Consider the following 21,962-nt stretch of genomic DNA (forward strand, 5'->3'; position numbering starts at 1 on the left):
AGAAACTCTTGAAATAGACAGATAATCTATAGGACAGATTGTGCCACACTTAATCACCTAGAACATCACCTTGAACATCACCTTACACAAAAAACCCAGCTCCACTGAATTGAATGTGTTTATTTGTGGAATAAAGTACTACTCGACATAAGGAAGGGTGGCAAAATCTGACCTTAAAAATGGAGGTTAAATTCAGAAATATCACATATACTGTACATGTAGCAGTGGTGGTTTTGCTATGAAAAACAAAGTGATCTTGACATAATTTAAAAAAAAAATCAATAGAACTGTCGACAAACCTCTTGTAAACATTCAATTTGTTTCCATGGAAACAAGTCACATTTTAAGACTAGGATACAGGAATGGCAATTCAGTAAAATGATAGAGCAGGCTATAATGTCTGCGTAGGTGCATGTGCCTGGCAAGACTTTAAAAACTTTTGTTTGATAATGTTAATCAATAAAACTGTCATCAAAGGATAAGTAAGAGTAATTCAGTATTAGAACAGAGTACTCTATTTCTTCTGCATTATTAAATTCCATTCATAATATGTCTGGTTATGACTAGGGTCATGTCACTACACTAATGTCATTGACCTATCAAAGTCTTTTGAATTAAACGAACTACAGAAAACTGGTGAATTGAAGCCCTTCAGTTTGGGTTATAAATTGGATTTCAAATTATAGACTGTCTGAGCCCAAATAAATTATTGGGTTCTTATCCACAGTATATCACCCTCTTAATTAGAGGCCATAACATCTTATTCCCCATGAATTCCATTCTGTTTGAAAATGGCTAGGACAGTGTGACCCTAGGAAATAACTTGGGAAACACTGACTAGAGGGCTCAGTAGAGCAGGGTTTCCCAACCCATGAGTCATGATGGTCACCAGAATGTGTCAGAGTCAGGTGAGAGGCTGAGGGACAAGTCCTATCCCAAGGCAGGGTGGGAGACTGTGGGGGGCCCTGCCCCTGGGGGCACAGGCTGCAGAGGTTGCCCCACACTCATCCTGCAGCAGTTGCTCTTGTGGCTCCAGTCCCACAGAGCTGGCTGAGCCCAGCTCCCTACTCCAGGCATCATAACTTCTGGCGTTGCAGTACCACTCAGATTTGGCCCAGCTGCTCCCCTGTCATGAAAATGGGCGTCTAGCTAGGCCAAATTTAAGTGAATAGTTCTGCGACTTCATGCACGAGTTGCAATGCCACTCTCACAAATTTGGTCCAGCTATCCCTCATGATGGTCCAAAAGTGAACACTTCTGTGCCCCAGAGGTAGCAACTCCCAGACTGGGCAGCGGAGCCCAGCCAGCCCCACAGAACAGAAGCCACCACTCTGGAATGCATTGTGTACTTATTTAGTACTTATTTCTTTCTCTCTCTCTCTGTATAGATGGAGAGATATACAACAGACACATTAATGTAAGAAATATTGAGTAAGCCAGATGTTTTTGCACTAAAGCTATTTGCTGGATTGCGAGAGGCCAGTGAGGTTTACAAATAGGTCCTGAGCCAAAAAAGGTTGAGAACCACTGTAGCAGAGGACTTCATGTTAGTGGTGTTTTATACTTCTGTTGTCTCCAGATTAATCAAGATAAAGTAATTAACCTCGTTCAGAACTGGTGATGATATTGAGGCTATATCAGACATCAAACTTAATAAACATAAAAAACTTTACAAGTAAACCCTGATTTTTCTGAGGGTGTCAGCATTTGCCTTATAAACATCCCCAACTACCAAACTTTTACAAAACTCTGCTTTTGGGAAGAACTTAATTTCATTTTTAGATGAATTTTTGGATACAGGAGTAGATACAAATTTAAATCACGGAGATTTGGATATTTTAAGCCAGTGAAAAGTTTAAGACTCACAGATTTGTGTTACATGGATAACAGGTATATTTAAAATTGATAAGTAATTATTTTTATAAATATTTGAAGAATGCAAATATCCTACATACTGATTAGAACCCTGTCACTATAAAGGTAGAGGGAGTGGCTTAGTTGTTTATGCATCAGGGCCTTAATTCAGCGAGACACTTACGCCTGTGCTTAAGTCAGTCTCTACCAAGTGAAGTACTTTTAAGCACATGCTTAAGTGTCTCGCTGAATTAGAACCAAGGTTTGGAATATCTTAGACTTTTTAGTGCTTGCCTCCACCTAACCAAAAAAACAAAAACAAAAACAAAAACAATCAGTTCTTTCATAAGAAGGCACAATTCCCATTGACTTCAGTAGATCCTTTGGAGCTACAGCTTCAAATCCTAGGACAATCAACTCAGTTCTTTATCCTGGTCAAGTAGCAACATGGAGTGCTGTATATTTAGGTACTGATCCAGCGGCCAGTGAAGTCAGTGGAAAGACTCCTATTACTTAAGCCAGGAGAACACCAAAAAATGCCGGAATAGAATAGTAATGTTGGTTAGCAGTGTGATTTACAATGGCATTTCTATAGTGGCAAAAACTTCAGTATAGATGCAGTTACACTGGCAAAAGAGTGCTTTTCTCAGTAGAGCTTATTTTGTTTAGGTAACTGGTATAAGCTATACTGGCAAAAGCTGTATCTATGCTATTAGGTTCTGCCAGTTTATCTATACCTGCAAACCTTTTGTAGTGTAGACTAGGCTATCACTTTGATTAGGATCAGGCCCTTACTGCATGGAGCTCTTTACAAAGAATACAACTGTTATGGTTTCAATCTGCTATGTGGAGATTATTTTTCTAGAATAGAAAAGGTGAGCTTTGGTGTAGTTGGCCAAAATTTCCCTCCTCCACAATGTTATGCAGTTTAATGTCTCAGTAGTGTTAACACAGGCACGGGCTGCTTCTGCTTCCTTTGAAGTCAATGGGTAAATCAACAGCAATAAAAAACCCACAGCACCGAGTCAATTGACTTGGGCTTGCTGGGCTCAGGGTGTGGGACGAAGAAGAGCAGTGCAGACATTAGAGTTTGGACTGGAGCCCAGGCACTGAGACACCCCCCCTCACACACACAGACACACCCCTCATGGGGTACCACAGCCCATGCTCCAGCCTGAGCCTGAATATCTACACACCAGTTTTATAGCCCCTCAGCCAGAGCCCTGCGAGCCCAAGTCAGCCCGCAGGCATGCCAGGGGTCTTTTATTGCAGTGCAGACCTATCCAGTGGGAGTTCTGACACATTGTAATGAAAGTCAGTTTGAACCCATAGATTTTGTAGTGCTTTAGGATGTAAGCTGCTGTGTACATGCAAATTATTAGTAAAAATAAGGGAACACCTTAATGGCTTAACCTCTCTCTCAGTTAAAGGCTAAGCATGTGGCTTGATTTCTAAAGGGTGACTTTTCAGTGCATGTTTAACTGCATTGCTCTGACCAACATTGAGAAGTTTACTGTAACATCCTGCACTTCGCTGAATAGTTTAATTTAACGCACAGGCCTGTGCCTGTAGGCAACATATATTGTTGTATCTGACTTAAAAAGTTTGTCTAGGGTCAGTATTGAGGATTTAGTGGACATTGCTTCATCCACTGAAGTGTAAATCTGGTGTGAGGGGAGAACTAGGCACTGTCTTTCTGCAGTCATTACTCATGACAGATGAAACAGGAGGCAAAGAGAGGTACATATAGCAGACTTATCCCAGTACACTGGATGACATTCTATTGACATTCACTCAGCAGTTCATCATTTCATGGCAGCTGGCAACACAGCACTGGATATGGGGTGAACACGATGGACCTCAGTGAGCTAGGGCTGAAAGTCTATGAAAGTTGAGCACTGACCAGGATTAAGCCCTAACATTTGTTTAAATATCCAAGCCTGCTGTAACATGGAAAGTTTGAATACCTCGATTCCCTCAGTAGTGTAAGCCCACAAGAGATCAATCCTTTCCCAGTTGCTACCTATTAATAGTACTTTCTTTTGGTGTAGAGCTGGTATTTATGTTTTATTAGCTGAGGGGGCTGTCAATATCTTGCTGATGGGTTTGTGTGTCACAAAATTCCACCTAAATCAGCCTGAACAGAAATAAATTCTTGTCTGTGTAGTTTTAATTTTGCCCTTAACAAAAGACAGTTGTTTTTCTAACTCATCTCTGTGCTCTTTATTGCTAAGAGTGTTCCTGTGCTGTTAACAGTACAGTGTTACTCCAGACATGGCATCTCCGTTTGTCTGCAAGTTCAGGTTCAGATTTGTCCCCAGACACCTAGAACTGCCTGTTCTGTGGCAAAGCTTGAGAGGAAACTTCTCTCCCTTCCTGACGTGAGGCCCGGCTTCAGCTCGTGTTCAGTCTGAACATAATTTTTCAAATCTAGTGGGTCAAGTTAGGCCCCAAACCCACACTTAAGCACCTAAATAAGTGGCCTGAGTTTCAAAAGGTGCTAAGCACCTGCAGCTCCCATTGACTTTGAAAGGATTTGTGGATGCTCAGAGCAGACCACTATTAGTCAAGTGCATCAACATGGATTTAGGACTCATGTTGGCTTTAGGCCTTACTGTGCTAGATTCATGCCCATCCATCTCACTGACATTAATGAGAGTTTTCAGGCTGCCCTAGATCAAGCATATCGAGATGGTGCAGCGGCAGAAAGAGGCAGCAGGAGAAAAGTTACTCTAAACCTTTCTCCTCAATGCAATACCATGCTGATAAGTGTTTGTCACGCTTTGAGGTTCAACCCAGACCAGAAAGAGATTGTGTCACTGCCTGCCCTGGGTAACATAGGCGCCAACTTATCCTGGTGCCAGTGGGTGCTCGACCCCCCCCCCACGCCCCTGACTCCACCCCTGCCCCACTCCCTCCTGCCCCATTCCAACCCCTTCCCCAAAGTCCTCACCCTAACTCCGCCCCTCCCTGCTCCTATTGGACTCCTTCCCCAAATCCCCGTTCTGGCCCCGCCTCTTCCCCGCCTTGTCCCCTGAGTGTGCCGCGTTCCCGTTCCTTCCCCCTCCTTCCCAGAGCTTGTTACCCCATGAAACAGTTGTTTTGCGGCAGCAAGCGCTGGGAGGAGAAGCAGGGATGCGGCATGCTCAGGGCAGGAGGTGGAGGTGAGCTGGGGCGGGGTGGGGAGCTTGGCTGCCGGTGGGTGCAGCCCCGGAGCACCCATGGAGTTGGCGCCTATGCTGGGTAACCCCAGGTGCCTCTGTGCTGTGCAGCTTTGGCTCAGAGACCTGATACCCGCAGTGTGAACACAGCACAAATAGCTTCACCCTGGTTTCCACTAGCCTGCTTCCTCTGTGCAGGGTGACACCAACACCCCTTCCAGCCCCAGGATTCCCCAAAACTGTCTCCCCTGTAGTGTCCAGTCCTTCTCACTGGAACACTCCCGAAAACTTATCAAGTTTGATGATCCTTTAAAAAGACAATACAGCACCCCAGCCGTTAGCTTGACTCTTCGGTATGAAACACTGCACTGAGATAGTTGTGTAACAAAACAAGAGTGAGTTAATTAACACAGAACAAATATTTAAGTGACACCAAGTGGAAGTAATTGGGATAGAAATGGTTACAAACAAACAAAAACAAAAATATGCTTCTAAGACTAAAACCGAATTTAACAATCTAGTCCTTTGTTCAAAGTAGTTTTCTCCCCACAGTCCTTCATCCAGCATGGCTGGCCAGGGTTGTCTTAGACTTGCTGGGGCCCAGGGCCAAAGCCGAAGCCTCACCACCTGGGGCCGAACTCCAAGGGCTTCAGCCCTGGGCAACGAGGCTCAGGTTACAGAACCCCTGCTGCAGGCCGAAGCTCTTGGGCTTTGGCTTTGACCACCCCTACACCCAGGGCAATAGGGCTCGGGCTTTGGCCCTCCCACCCAGGGCAGCAGGACTCAGGTGGGCTCAGGCTTCGGTCCCCCTCCCCCCCAGGTCCTGTAGTAATTTTTGTTGTCAGAAGGGGAGTTGCAGTACAATTAAGTTTGACAACCCCCGGTCTAGAGGTATTTGAAGGTCTAGATTTAATAAATTGATGGATATTTACAGATACAGACTAATCACTAGAGGAGATAGAAGCCAGGACCTTTGGCACCATGAACACTAGTTCTTATCCCTTGAGCTAAAGGAGAGATCTGGCTGTTAGTATCATGGGGACTGGCATAGTAAATAGAGGTTCCACTGCCCACGTGTTCAAAAGTGTCACCTAACTTGGTGAACAGCTTGACAGCTAGGGCCTGATGTTCAATTGGAGCTGTGGGCGTTCAGCCCTTTGATGTGATTGGGAGCTACAGGAACCCAACACCTCTGAAAACTAACCCCTACTGTTTCAAGCTTGGGCACCCAAAAAGTGAGGCACCCCAAAATTAAAGGACATTGATGAAAATGTTGGCCTGAGCTTTGAGGGTTAGTCTATAGAGGGAGACATGAAGATACATTTATCCAGTGTCCTGTAGAACTGCAGTTCTTCCGCCAGGAAGAGGTGGAAGGGTATATAACTAGAAGTAATGAAATGAAATTAAGAAATGACAAGTTTAGATTGAACATCAATGGTAAAATGTATTGGGTTGTGGCATTATCTACCAGGGATAATGGTGGACTCCCCATTGTTTGAAGTATTTTAAAGTGGACTGAACAAAATATTAGAAAATACATTGTAGGGAATGAGCTGTCACTATCAGATGGATGAATCAGATGATCTACTAGGTTCTTTCAGTCTCTAGTTTACATGATTCCCCGAAGCACATAATGGTTTTAGTTTTTGCAGAACTATGTCCTTTTTGCCAGTCAGAACATAGGTGAGTTTGTTAAAGCGCATGTGGAACCTGTCCAAATGAGCCAGGCCACCAAACCCAACTCTGCCTGATGGAAGGCAAGAGAAGTCCGGGCCAATGCCCACCATCCAACATTTGATAATGTCAGTGTAGACACAGTTTACAAGCTCAATTCCAAGCTAAGTCAAATTTATAGTCAAACCAATGTAACTAAAGCGGTACAATCCCAAAGTAGTATAAAGGCACTTATAAAAGTTGGTATACCAATATAACTGATTCTACACGAGGTAGAGTTGCCAATTTTGGTTGGACATATTCCTGAAGGTTTCATCACATGACAATCTTTAATTACAGATTAATATTTAATTCCTGGAGATTCCAGGACAATCCTGGAGGGTTGGCAACTCTAACATTAGGAGATTTTACCTCTTTAACCACAGTGGTTCCTATACTGACAAAGCTGTACAAAAACTATTCAGCAGCCCCAGCATTTTCAGATATGTTTGATAAGGGCAAACAAAACTTCTCCTGCCTCCCTTTGGCCAGTTGAACTCTGCTGCCTTGCTCTCCTGGCTGGGATCAATTAAATTCAATGCTCATTTTAATAAATTGGCATCCACCCTTCATTCTAACAGGGACTGACTGTATAGTACTTGTTAAAAGGGATGTTGAATCTTCAGCATAGTTCAGTGTTAGGTGGGGTGAGTGAAAGTCACATTTTTGATAGCCAGGTTATATACAGTGAGCCTCAGTTCCTGTTCCTGCCCCCGCAGGGTTCTCTCACAACAGAGGGGAGGGGGAATCAGGCCCTCCAACTCCACCAGTTCCCAGCCCAGGGCCATAAGGGGTGTTGCCATGTCCAGACCACTCATTGGTCCACCCCAAGTTACACTCCCCACCCCAGATCACTTCCTCCCAGGCTGTGGCTCCTCCATCCGGGGCACAATCATAGACTTAGCCGTATTAGTATAGCCTGCCAGGGGGACAACATCCCCTCCTTCAGAGCTTCTCTTGGGTTTCCAATTGCAAAAATTAAAAAAAAGGGGGTAGGAGGGCGGATGAGGGGGCGGAGTTAAAATGGATCACTGCTTTCAGAGTGGCCTTACCAATTCTATAATCACTCTTCCCACAGTTCCAGGCATCGGCCTCACTTTCTAGCACAGCCTGTAACTTCTTCCCCCTTACTTCTGGGCTATCTGTGCCCATTTAAACTGTCCCTCCACCTGGCACATGCCCTGCAGCTGCTGAGGGGTGGAGCCTTCCTGGCCCAGTACTGCCCCATGCTGTGCTCTGGTTTAATGTGGGGTCTGTAAACCCCAGCAGAGTGCCTCACACATATAAGGAGGATTTTATCCTCCTAACTGCCCTGTGAGGTAAGGAAGTATTATCCCTGTCTTACAGAATATCGACAGACAAAAATCTCTGCTTGTGGCTAAGTATCTACTTACTATTTACCTTTGAATAGGTAACTGAGCACCATCTGAATGAAGTTTGATTTTCAGACATTCACTAGCTAACCCTGACATTGGTAGGCAGTATGAAGTAGAGGGATTAAATTAACACTCCTTATCAAAATCTCTGGTGCTGGATAAGATGCATGGATTTGATCTGTGTGGAGTGGCATTTCTTTAAACAAACTAATACTAAATGTACACTGCATCTTTAACAGAGATCATGGCACGATGCCACCAACTTCTCCAGGGCAGGTGGAGATAAAAGAAATAGATTACTCATTGTTTTCATACCTGCCATTAATTGTTGCACAGTGGTTCATTATCCTTCTATTTACCTACAGGCTTTTCTACAGCACTCATCACTGTAGTTCTGAGCACTTCACAAACATTAATGATTTGCTCCTCATAATATCCCTCTGAGGTAGGAGAAGTGTTGTTATTCATATTTTATTCATGTGTGAGGCCTTAGCCTTGCCCTGTGTTACGGGGCATAGAGCATGAGTTTTGAGGACAGATGACTTGAGATGAACATTTGTGTGTAATGAAATCAACAAAATTAATGTGGGACATCAGAAAGTGTGATACCAAGGATTGTTTGGTGTGTGCGTGTGTGTGTGCGTGTGCGCAGGGACGGGGGGAATATGTCAATGTGAGAAACACATTAGCCTCCCTCTCTTCTCCAAGCCAGGGTTGAAATGGCAGCTCTGCTGGTGTGAACAGGGTCAACTGGATTTGCAGCAGCAAGCAAACATCTTTCAGTTCTGGCTTGGGATAAGTTTTCAGTGCCTTATAAAGTATCACACCGCTTTCTTCCCATCACAGAACACTTTGTCCATTTCCACATACTTACTTTATACTAGTTATTCTCAAAGTGTCAGGGGAAAACAGGACTCATACTTTTAAAGTGTGCTAGAGACATTGATTCTTTGGTCACTTCCTTTTTGAGGGGATGGATTTGATCTATGTTCAACCAGCTCAGATAGTCCAGTGACACAACTCTATTACAGATTTCAGAGTGTTAAATCCATGTTAGTCTGTATCAGCAAAAACAAGGAGGCGTCTTTGTGGCACCTTAGAGACTAACACATTTATTTGGGCATAAGCTTTTGTTGGTTAAAACCCACTTCATCAGATGTATGGAGTGGAAAATACAGAGGCAGGTATTTTGTTGTGTGCTGTGTATTTATACCTGCCTCTGTATTTCCCATTCCATGCATCTGAAGTGGGTTTAACTCTATTACAGTTTACATTGTTTACATGCAGTATCAGTGGAGTTTGGCTCCCTCTGGTGGACAACTGGAATAAAAAGAGGAAACTCGGGAAGTTGTATGTTGGCTTGTAATGTACTGAAAACGGCACTGTAGGGGGAGTCCTCTTAACATTTTAACCTTTCAGCATACAGGTTACATCAACATAACATGGTGATAGAAGATGCTGGGGCTGAAAAGATTACATTCTCTTTGTTAATTCTCACTTGTGACAAACAACCATGACATATTCCTTAATATGAGTATATCTTTATCCACCAGTAGTATAATATCCTCAGCAGCCTTCTGGAGCTTTGAGTTTTTCTTAGCTCCATCAGATTTGAGGGAGAGGGTGTTCGTTTTCTGGATATGCATATTTTAGTGATCACTAACATGTCTTTTAAAGATGCACTACCCTATTCTTCCTAGAATATCACAGGTGCTACCATAAATAGTAAAGAATTGTATAGGCCATGAAATCATTGAATTACCATAAAATTTATGCCAAACTCTGGGTTCTAGCAGCCTTCCACAAATTCTTGTGCTTACACCCAAGTTACACATTACTGTATAGCCATTAGCAGTGTCGTACCTTAACCTCGGGTATCCTAATCCATTCTCTGATAACTGTTCAAGTGGAAATTAATGTCCAATGGCAGTTTTTCAAAGGGGGGGGGGACCTCCCCCTCTTAGTAAAACTGGTTCTTTTTAAAGCAACCTGATAGACCTTGGTATGAAATATGGTGGAGTAAATAAAACAAAATTCTATTCTGTACAGATTACAAAGTAATCTAGTGAAATCATGAACATTTTACTGGACACAGAAGCAAACTAACATATAAAGATTTTCAAATAAGGATGCTGTTGCAGCTTCCCTAGTTTAAATCTGACGTTCTTCCTTCAAACTTCAGGAAATGTGTAGAAGGGACAGTAGCCAAAAATAGCTCGGGCCCAGATTCTCCTTCCAACTCACATTGAATAAATCAAGGGGATTGCTTGTGGAATGAGTAGAGCTATCACCCTCAGAGAGGGTACAGTGGGTATTTTACCACTCATGTACCACTGACTGGTCATGGTTACCTCAGACAACCTATTCAGAAGATGCTAGAGAAATGCAGCATGAGGAGGCGGCTTCCCTTTACACCACAGAGAGTTGTTCTGAATAATCAGGTAAATTATCTCTGATTTCTCAGTACCACTAGGAGATGTTGAGACAGGCGAGATTGCAACCAGAGCTATTGCTGACCATAACCCTTCAGACTGGCCTTCCAAAGAAAGACTCAATATTTCATCCATATCTGAAGGAAAAGCTCCAGGGTATTTTTCAAATTAGTTTTGTGCATTTTATTTTTATGATTTTGTGTACACAATATTGTCAGCTAGTCACGTGTGAGTCAGACAGTTTTGTCTGGTATCTCCTAATACCAGGTGATATATACTATCGGACCCTCAGGGCTTTTCTTTCCTCTACCTGCCTTCTAGTTAAGCCAGTAAATCTCTTAAGTAAAACTATGAACCCAATTCCCTTTCTAATCTCAGGACATCCGCATGTTTTGTTTCACAGGTTCAATAGATCATGTGGAGTCAGCTGCCCAGTATAATTGGGGTCTTGTTAAAAACAGAAAAGGAAGCCAAACTGACTGACTGAGTCCTTGGAGGCCTAGTCTTTGTTTGTGTTTAGATACAATAAAAGGAAGTCATGCCTTAAAATAATTGGCTGGTTGTTTGTAATGTTCAAAGGTCAACTTCTCCATTCCTATGACCTTCTGTAACCTTTAGTTATCAGTTTACTGAATCCTCCAGTCTTTTATTATCAAGCATCTCACTGCTGCTACTATTACCAATGTGAAATAACGGTTTTTCTCTACCCCCATGTACCTCCTTAACCATAGAATCATAGAACTGGAAGGGATCTTGAGAGCTAATCTAATCCAGTCCCTTGCACTTGTGGCAGGACTATTATCTAGACCATCCCTGACCATGTGTTTGTCTAACCTGCTCTTAAAATCTCCAAGGATGGAGATTCCACAACCTCTCTAGGCAATTTATTCCAGTGCTTAACCACTCTGACAGTTAAGATTTTCCTAATGTCCAACCTAAACCTCCCTTGTTGTATTTAAGCCCATTGCTTCTTGTTCTATCCTCAGAGGTTAAGAAGAACATTTTTTCCTCCCTCCTCCTTGTAATAACCTTTTATTGTTATATCCTTGGGGGCAGCGGGTTTAGGAAGAAATCACTTGAGGCCAGACAGCAGACAGCTAACAAAACCACCATTTTATTTACAGACTCAGAGAGCTCACTCAGCCGACTGAAGCTGGCTGAGCTAACCCATAATAATCTAACTCAGTTGCTATAGCAACAAAAACCATGACAACCAAATACACAACATATTCCTCCCCCCCTAATAAGAACATCCCCTAAATAACACACACACTAGACTAGAGAAGGAGGGTAGACTGCCTCCATTCCCGGCTAAACCCGGGGGATTATTTTGCCCCATAACCGTGGGTTCGCCCTAGCTAAAGATCCAGCCGATGAGGAGGCCTTCTGTCTCTAGGTGGATTACGGCGAACTTCTGGTGTTATTGCACCCGAAAGCACTAGGGGCTCAGGGTCCGCAGCACGAACGGGTGGGGAGGTGGTATCAGCTCATGCTGGGCAAAGGGGTATCTCAGCCGCCGGCAGTAATGGAGGAGAACAGTCAGGAACAGGTGACTCATGATTCGGTGCCTCACCAGAAGAGGTGAAGTCAGACCCCTCAACTGCAGATGGGTCCTGAGGACTGGCAACAGCTGATCTACATGTCGCCGCCAGGTAAGATTCTCTGCAGTCTGGACTGTAGGAAACAGGTCCTGTTTGAGTGATGACTGTGGCCGGGACCCATTTAGCTCTGGAAGTATAATTCCGAGCCAAAACTGGCTGTCCCGGGCTAAAGGTTCGGTCTTTTGCTCTGGGTGCCCGTCTGATGACTTGATATTGCTGCTGATGTTGCACAGTTTGTCTGGGTTCAGAAGGTTTCAGCAGATCAAAGTAAATGCGCAGCTGTCGTCCCAACATTAGAAAGGCTGGGGATGCCTGGGTCGTAGCATGAGGTGTGTTTCGGTAGGAAAGTAAGAAGGTATCCAGACGCTTTCTAATCGAGTGTTGTCCCCTTGCTGATTTCAAAGCATGTTTCATTGTCTGCACAAATCTTTCAGCTAATCCATTGGTGGATGGATGATATGGTGCTGACGTGATGTGGTGTATCCCATTTGCCTTCATAAAATTTTGAAACTCCCAAGAAACGAACTGCGGTCCGTTGTCGTTCACAAGTTATTCTGGCAGACCAAAACGACTAAAGAGTCCTCGTAGTTTTTGGATAGTACTCTCTGCAGAAGTGGACTGCATTATAGAGACTTCTGGCCATTTAGAATGGGCATCTATTGCCACCAAGAACATGCTTCCTTCAAGGGGGCCAGTGAAGTCAACGTGAATACGTTGCCACGGGTTTTCAGGCCAGTCCCATGGGTGTAGGGGTGCCCACTGGGGTGCATTCCTCACACCCTGACATGACATACAAGATTTTGCCTTCTCTTCAATAGCGCTGTCCAATCCAGGCCACCAAAAATAGCTTCGTGCAATTTCCTTCATGCGCACTATTCCACAGTGACCGGAATGTAGCTGTTCTAACATCTGTGATCTCAGTGGTGGTGGAATAATGACACGTCTCCCCCACAACAAACAACCAGATTGGACCGATAACTCCATCTGCTTGGACATGTAGGGAACAAGGTCCGATGAGACCGGAGAGGTTTGTCGAGATTTTCCATGCATCACCAGGTTCATAACTTGGGACAATACTGGGTCAACGCGAGTTGCCTTCTTTATCTGAGTAGCAGTGATGGGTGTATTCTCTACCTGTTCAAAGTAGAAGATTTCCTTTTGGGCACTATCTTGATGTTTGACCGGCAAAGGCAACCTTGAGAGGCCATCTGCATCGCCGTGCAGAGTGGATTTCCGATATTTGATTTCATATGTGTGTGCTGAAAGTAACAATGCCCAACGTTGCATACGACTAGCAGCTAATGGGGGAATGCCTGTGTAGGGTCCAAAAATTGACGTCAGAGGTCGATGGTCTGTAAGAAGAGTAAACTTTTGCCCAAACAGGTACTGATGAAACTTCCGAATTCCAAAAACAATTCCTAATGCCTCACGTTCGATTTGTGCGTAGTTAGTTTCTGCTTTGCTTAGAGTGCATGAAGCAAAAGCAATAGGTCTCTCTTCTCCCGAAGGCATAATGTGTGACACGACTGCTCCCACTCCATAAGGGGAAGCATCGCAGGCCAATTGCAGGGGTAAGGACGGATCAAAGTGCGTTAGAACTTCAGAATTTAACAATGCATCCTTAGCTTTGTTAAATGCAACATCACAGGCTTCAGTCCACTTCCAGGCCTTGTTCTGCCCAAGGAACTCGTGAAGTGGTTTTAGCAGTGTGGCTAACTGTGAGATGAACTTTCCATAATAGTTCAGTAGTCCTAGAAACGAGTGCAGCTGGCTTACATTTCGTGGTGGGGGAGCCTCCACAATAGCTTTAACTTTTGCAGGGGCCTTATGAAGACCTGCAGAATCGATGATGTGTCCCAAATATTCAACAGAGGGCTTGAAGAATTCACACTTGTCTTTGCGAACTCGTAGGCCATACTCTTCCAATCTTTGTAGGGTAGCCTCTAAATTCTTTAAGTGATCCTCTTCATTTCTTCCAGTGACCAGGATATCATCCAGATAGCACTGAACTCCTGACAAGCCACACAAGATCTGGTCCATAGCTCTCTGGAACAGGGCGGGAGCCGATGTTATTCCGAAGGGTAGGCGACAATATCGATAAAGCCCCTTATGAGTCACAATAGTCAACAGCTCTTGGGACTTTTCATCGACGTGCATCTGTAAATATGCTTGACTCAGATCAATCTTCCTGAACTTTTGTCCCCCAGCCAGGCCTGCGAAGAGGTCATCGATGCGGGGAAGCGGGTATTGCTCTGCACACAACACTGGGTTGACAGTGACTTTAAAATCTCCGCAAATCCAGAGAGAGCCATCTTTCTTCACTATTGGAACGATAGGAGTGGCCCATGAGCTATCGGTAACTGGTATTAGGACTCCATTGGTGACCAGGCGCTCCAGGTCTGCTTCAACCTTTGGCCTGATGGCATATGGCACAGTTCGGGCTTTCAGATATTTTGGTGGACTGCCAGGTTTAATGTTCAATGTCACAGTGATTCCCTTCATACTTCCCAAATCATCTCCAAAACCAGCAGCATGTTTCCTTAGTATAGGGGTTAGACTGGTTTCTTCTTTAGTCATCCGGTGCACTTCTGCCCAGTTCAGTTGAATCTTCCCAAGCCAAGACCTACCCATTAAGGCTGGGTAGTTACCTCTCACCACAAACAGTGGCAATCTAGCTGCCTGTCCATTGAGCTCCACCTTAACATCAATAGTGCCCACCATGGGCACAGCTTCTCCCGTATACGTCTTCAGAACAGTTTTTGTTGCCTTAAGCGGAAGATGATGTAGCTTTTCTTTATACATAGTCTCAGAGACCAGCGAGACAGCTGCACTGGTGTCCAGTTCCATGCGTATAGGTTTGCCGTCCAATAAGGGGGTTACCCAGTAGTCATGTGAGCCCGCTGCCAAAGACAAAACATGCAGTGGCACTTCCTCTTGCGATGAGGTGTCTCCTTGATTATCCTGGGTCTGCTCTAGGGTATGCAAGGTTCCTCTTTTTGTCGGCCAGACCACAGGCCTCTTTTTCTTTTGTTTACAGGCACACTCAATGTGTCCCTTTTTGCCACAGTGTCGACACACCAGGTCCTTACACCAGCATTCTGATGCCTGGTGTCCTGGCTTACCACAGCAGTAACATTCTTGACTCTGCACCGTTTTGTGGGTCGGTTCTTGTGACACTTTTTGCACCCTAGGGGATGCACCAATGTATTGCGCCTCCCTTGTAGCCAGTTCCATGGAGACAGCAATATCAACAGCCTTCTGTAACGTAAGCTGAGCCTCTGTCAGTAGGCGCTTCTGTTTAGCTTCACTGCAGAGGCCACACACTAACCTGTCACGCAGGGCATCATTTAACATCTCTTTAAATTCACAGTGTTCTGCTAGCTTTTTTAAAATTGCTACAAATTGTACAACTGTTTCCTCTTCCTTTTGGTCTCTTTTGTGGAACCTATATCTTTCAGCAATTACCAGTGGTTTTGGGGAAAAATGGGACCCCAGGATTTCCACAATGTCACTGTAAGATTTAGTCTCAGGCTTAACAGGGTGTAGTAAGCTGCGTAGCAGGGTGTTGGTTTTAGCCCCTACAACACTTAAGAATATTGGCACCTTCTTCGCTTCTGTAATGTCATTTGCAATACCAAAAAGCTCAAAACGCTCAGTATACACATGCCATTGCTCTATATTCTCATCAAAAGGTTCCAGTGGCCTAGTCAGAGTAGCCATGATTTTTAGTTTCACTTTCACAGTCAGTGCAAACAAGCAGTATTTTTATTTGTTTGTTTTGTACCTTGCCTGCTACTTCCTTCTGTTACTGGAGCAGCACCAGGATCCCATCCATCGTCGCCACTTGTTATATCCTTGGGGGCAGCCGGTTTAGGAAGAAATCACTTGAGGCCAGACAGCAGACAGCTAACAAAACCACCATTTTATTTACAGACTCAGAGAGCTCACTCAGCCGACTGAAGCTGGCTGAGCTAACCCATAATCATCTAACTCAGTTGCCATAGCAACAAAAACCATGACAACCAAATACACAACATTTATGTACTTGAAAACTGTTATGTCCCCTCTCAGAAGGAGCAGCTCCATGAATACTTATTCCCAGTGACTGTCTTTCTCTGGTGCTCAGACTTGTAATGAGCGATTTATGGGCATACATAATGCCTTTATATCTTTATAAGGTATATTTTATACAAGTGGCATCCAGTGACATACTTCCACCTCTGTGGTGGAATGAGCTAGCCATTTAACAGCACACAGCACTACTATACAACAGGGCAGGGCAGGAAATAAAGACTATCATATCTACACTACATTAATGAGCAGGGGGTGGGGGGGAGGGGATGGGGTGGGGAAGAGAGTTTAGGAGGTCTTATAGACTAATTACTCAAACTGGAATTTTGCCCTAAAAGGCTAACACCCCAACTTTTGTGAAAAATACAATGGAATCATCATCTACCATCCTATATATACCCACAGATTGAATATTTGTATTGAATATTCTATTTTAGACTAGTTTATAGACAAAGTATCTCAGTTTTATCCCTGAAATAGCGGCTTCTGTGACTAGTTCGCCAATATAGATGTATGTGAGCAGCTCAACATATGGCACTGCCAGATCGTTTTTCAGCATTGGCTTCCCAATCAACAGTACCCAATCAACAGGTCTATTTTGTTTAATAAATTTTGATTCACAACCCATGGCTCTGATTCCATAAAATCAGAGCAGACCTTTTATATGTTCACCTATTTTATTAGTTTTCAAAAGAGAAACAAAATGTTTTCAAGGGAAGAAAACAAATATCAACAATCTACACAGAGAACAGAAAGTGCAAAGAGGAAAGGGCAAAAGAGAATGTAACACAAAGCAAACTTCTGAACCAAAAGAACAAATCTGGCCTTTGCTCTTGCTGTTCATGTAATGAACTCTCCCACTGGCTTCACTGAGAGCAGGATTGCACTTTGGGTTTGTGACTATGAGATTGCAAAAAGAAAACCTATTTTGAGTCTGAAAAAAGCCATGAGCTCCCAAGTGAAAAATATGGAAGTTAGGTAAATATCTTTACCTTACACCTATTGACTGTTTCCATCCCCTCTCTGTTGCGTTTCAGGAAGCTCAGTGGTTTTTGAAATACTGTCTGTGGATGGTTGGTGTGATGCACAGAACACTTCCATGGAGCTGCTTCTGTTACCAGGGTGACACGTCTGTCTGTCTTCAAGCAGAGCTACTTCTTGCACGCTGTAGCCATGTCCAGGCCTCTCAGGATTTTCAGAGAATTCTTTGACAAATTAAAAACAAAACAAACAGTTCCCACCCCCAATAGCATCACTCTTCACCCTGCACAGCTACTTCATGTCTTTATTTGCTGGATGCATTCGTTTTGTGTCAACTTAGCTGTGTTCATATTAGGAGATGGCACCAATGTTGCGGAAATAATAAATACAGAGGACGTCACATAAGGACTGGAAAGTGATGGAGAGAGAGATAAGAAAAGTGGGGGTTACTGGTAACAAGGAACATTTAGTGTGATGCTTAAAAATAAGTCAAAAATAGATGCAAAATGGGCAGGCAGCATGACCCTCCCATTAGATTAAAGCAAATTTATTTTCATATTGTCTCCTTAATTGTCATAATATTATCTTTTCAGGTAACTGTGACAGGTTCCCCCCAGGGTGTGACCTGGAACTGGGTTACCACTGAGCCCCCTGACCCACCAGCCTGGGCTCCCTCTCACACTGTACTGCTGTGACAAGCTACAAAGCCCTCCAGCCTGCACTTTCACCAGCATACATACAAGTAGGGATACACCCAGCTGCAAACAGGCTCTCAGACCAGCCCCTGCATGGGAAAGCTACTGCCAGCTCCTCAGGCATGCATCCCCGCCTGAGTATGAACCCAAAATTATACTGTTTTGTGCTGCACGGGTAACTGTACAGCATAAGCTCATAAGATATACCCTCTTTCTCAATGTGGAGAGGAATATGCAACAGCCTCTTATCCCTGAGCTAAGTTTCCCACACACTGGTTTAGATAAAGCAAAAACAAGTTTACTAACTAAATAAGATAGATTTTAAGTGATTATAAGGGATAGCAAACAGATCAACAGATTACCTAGCAAATAAACAAAAAATGCAAACTAAGCTTAATATACTAGATTGCTATTCATATCCAATCCGATTCTCACCCTAAGAGATGATACAAGCAGGCTGCAGATTCTTAAGGGGCAAACTGCACTTGCTTTACAGCTTGGAATCACCAGGTGTTCCATTCACAGGCAAAAAATCCCTTTAGCCTGGATCCAGAACTTCCCCCAGTTCAATCTTTGTTCCTCAGGTGTTTCCAGGAGTCATTTTAGGTGGGAAGCAAAGAACCCCAGATTATATCACTCCCTGCCTTATATACCTTTTGCATATGGTGGGAACACTTTGTTTCAAAGCTTGGTTCCCAGACCGGTTGGTGGAAAAATACTGACATCCCAAGATGGAGTCTAGAGACATGTGGTTTCATCACATGTCCTTGTAGAGTCTGTGATAGACCCAGGCCAGTTGGGTATAGCAGAAGGTAGATATACTGGCACACTGGATTAACAGTTTTTTGTTCCCTGACTGACCAGAGCAGGGGCTGCTCCAGGCTAATGAGAACACCTGACTCTAATTAACCTGCAAAGAGTCAGGTGAGGCCATTAAGCTAATGTGACCACCTGACTCTAATTAAGGCCCTGCTGATACTATAAAAAGGGCTCACTCCAGTCAGGCAGAGGAGAGCCAGGGGAGAGGAAGTGTGGCTGAAGGACTGGTTAATAAAGACACCCTCAAACCATTGGTAAGGGAGCTCTAAGGTAAGGGTGAACAAGGGAGAAGCAGAACAGCTGTGGGGAAGTGGCCTAGGGAAATGTAGCAACTCTGGCAGTGAAAGGTTGGCTGCCAACAGCTGCTACCATTAGGGTCCCTGGGCCGGAACCCGGAGTAGAGGGTGCGCCTGGGTTCCCCCCAACCCACCTGGAAGGGGAAGTCAGGCCCCTGTCAGGACAGGAGGATAAACTGTTCTGAAATAAGCCCCCAGGGACAACAGAGACTGTGGGAGTTCTCTCACCAACCTCCTTGCAGGCCTATGATGAGAAGGGCTCAGTAGACTGTAACCCTGGCCCTAGAGAGAGAAGGGTTACGTGTAGGGTCACAGTGAGCCACTGAGACTAGCATAAACCGCCTAGAAGTGCAGGACCCACGGGGGCAAGGTCAGAGCTCTGCCACAAGTCACAGCAACCATCACTCACAAGCTGTTTGGAGTGTTCACAGGAAGGCTCCCCAGGTGGGAGATCAGCTTCTCCTAAGGCCTACTGTTTTTTCCTAATGGTCCATTGCACTGAATAAGCCCTTCCCCAACCACTATCTATACTCAAAACATCTTGTCTAGTGGGTGTTACCCAGGTGTAACTAGATTTGAACTACAGATGCATAGTCAGTATTCATAACTTCAGATACAAAAATGACACATGCATCCAAATAGGATACACATATTCAGCAAATCATAACCTTTTCAATGACATCTCATGACTTATCTTGCATAGAGTAGATAATAAATGTCAAAAATATCATACTATCCCCATGAAGAATATGGGGTGCAGTGTCACAGTAATGGAACACTATGATCTCAGTACTGATAGGTGCCGTGTATCCTCTGTCACAGGGCTCAGTATGTCGAGCAGAGCCACCCCTGTTGGCCCACTGTGGGGTTGATACACCCCATCACACAGCCGTCTGGATTCCTTGTTGAGTCAAATGATTGCGATTGGGGAACTCAGGACCCCAGGCAGGGCTGAGCAACCAAGCAGTCCACAGCCTCGGAAATGGGGCAGAACAAATATTCAGTCTCTGGCCCCTGAACCTCCTGGCTGGGGCAGACAATAGCAGTTGGGGACTCAGACCCTCAGGGCATGGCAGAGCATGCAAACAGCCTGTAGCCTCGGGGTGGGGCAAAATAATGCACACTGGAAAACTATACATATAAAACGATGGGGTCTAAATTAGCTGTTACCACTCAAGAAAAAGATCTGGGAGTCATTGTGGATAGTTCTCTGAAAACATCCACTCAATGTGCAGTGGCAGTCAAAAAAGCGAACAGAATGTTGGGAATCATTAAGAAAGGGATAGATAATAAGACAGAAAATATCATATTCCCGCTATATAAATCCATGGTACGCCCACATCTTGAATACTGTATGCAGATGTGGTTGCCCCATCTCAAAAGAGATATATTGGAATTGGAAAAGGTTCAGAAAAGGGCAACAAAAATGCTTAGGGGTATGGAACGGCTTCCGCATGAGGAGAGATTAATAAAACTGGGACTTTTCAGCTTGGAAAAGAGATGACTAAGGGGGGATTTGATAGAGGTCTATCAAATCATGACTGGTGTGGAGAAAGTAAATAAGGAAGTGTTATTTACTCCTTTTCCTAACACAAGAAATAGGGGCCACCGAATGAAATTAATAGGCAGCAGGTTTAAAACAAACAAAAGGAAGTATTTTTTTCACACAACACACAGTCAGTCTGTGGAACTCTTTGCCAGAGGATGTTGTAAAGGCGAAGACTATAACAGGTCTCAAAAAAGAACTAGATAAATCAGGGGTCGGCAACCTCTGGCACGCGGCTTGCCAAGGTAAGCACCCTGGAGGGCCGGGCCAGTTTGTTTACCTGCTGCATCAGCAGGTTCGGCGGACTGCGGCTCCCACTGGCCGCAGTTTGCCGTCCCAGGCCAATGGGGGTGGTGGGAAGTGCTGCAGGCCAAAGGATGTGCTGGCCGCGGCTTCCTGCCACCCCCGTTGGCCTGGGACGGAGAACCGCGGCCAGTGGGAGCCCCGGTCTGCCGAACCTGCCGACACGGCAGGAAAACAAACTGACCCCGCCCACCAGGGTGCTTACCCTGGCAAGCTGCATGCCAGAGGTTGCCGACCCCTGAGATAAATTCATGGAGGATAGGTCCATCAATGGCTATTAGCCGGGATGGGCAGGGATGGTGTCCCGAGCCTCTGTTTGGCAGAAGCTGGGAATGGATGATGGGATGGATCACTTGATGATAACCTGTTCTGTTCATTCCCTCTGGGGCACCTGGCACTGGCCACTGTCGGAAGACAGGATACTGGGCTAGATGGACCTTTGGTCTGATCCAATATGGCCACTCTTATGTTCTTAAGCAAGCGCTTAGTCTAGAACTGGGGCCCCAGTAGCCATACCTCATGGCTGGTGTGGGGAGCATTTTGGGGAATCTGGGCCCACACTGTGATGTTATTGACATGAAATGGGACCATATGGATCATTGATGCTACCAAGGTCCTGTAGTGGCACCAGATAAAGGGGGTCAGGCAAGGTGCCTAAGACAAGGTTGTGATATGCTGGTTATGATTATGCTATCTGGGTGCATGTATCATTTTTGTATTTAAAGTTATTAATATTGGCTCTGTACTGTCTATATTTCAAACTTATGCTAGGCTTCTGGGTGACACCCCAGACAATTTGGCACCAGCACTGCCTAGCCTGCTTGATGGCCCATTAAGGACCTCAGCTATACAAATGACCCCTTGTGACTGAGCAAGGTATGCCGGAGAACTCTATTGAGAGAACTCTAAGGTTTTTTCTTGCCATGTGCGCAAATGCTTGTCTTTGGAACAAAGAAAGAGGCCAAATGACAAGAGACTATAAAATGCTGCTGCAGCTCCTCCATCTTGTCTTCAGTCGTGCTTTTTACCTCTGGAGGGACTTTGCTACAAACGGAAGCTCTACACAAAGGACTGATGACCCATCCCAGCTGTGGATGTACTCCAGAGACTTGAT

General features: G+C 44.6%; 1 long non-coding RNA gene across 2 annotated transcripts in view; it reads right to left on the reverse strand.

The window, feature by feature from the left end:
* Window positions 1–21,962, reverse strand: part of LOC120402319 — a 30,539-nt gene that overhangs the window by 7,824 nt on the left and 753 nt on the right. Inside the window, exons 1-2 of one of the 2 annotated variants that reach the window (XR_005597142.1) lie at window positions 18,320–18,373; window positions 17,201–17,597 (exon numbers count right to left, since the gene is read on the reverse strand). This is a non-coding gene — a long non-coding RNA (uncharacterized LOC120402319). Of the gene's footprint in view, window positions 1–17,200; window positions 17,598–18,319; window positions 18,374–21,962 lie in introns of those variants that run through there. The other variant, XR_005597139.1, reaches the window with a different exon arrangement.

This window comes from Mauremys reevesii, linkage group 1, assembly GCF_016161935.1.
Source record: "Mauremys reevesii isolate NIE-2019 linkage group 1, ASM1616193v1, whole genome shotgun sequence".
Taxonomy (NCBI): Eukaryota; Metazoa; Chordata; order Testudines; family Geoemydidae; genus Mauremys; species Mauremys reevesii.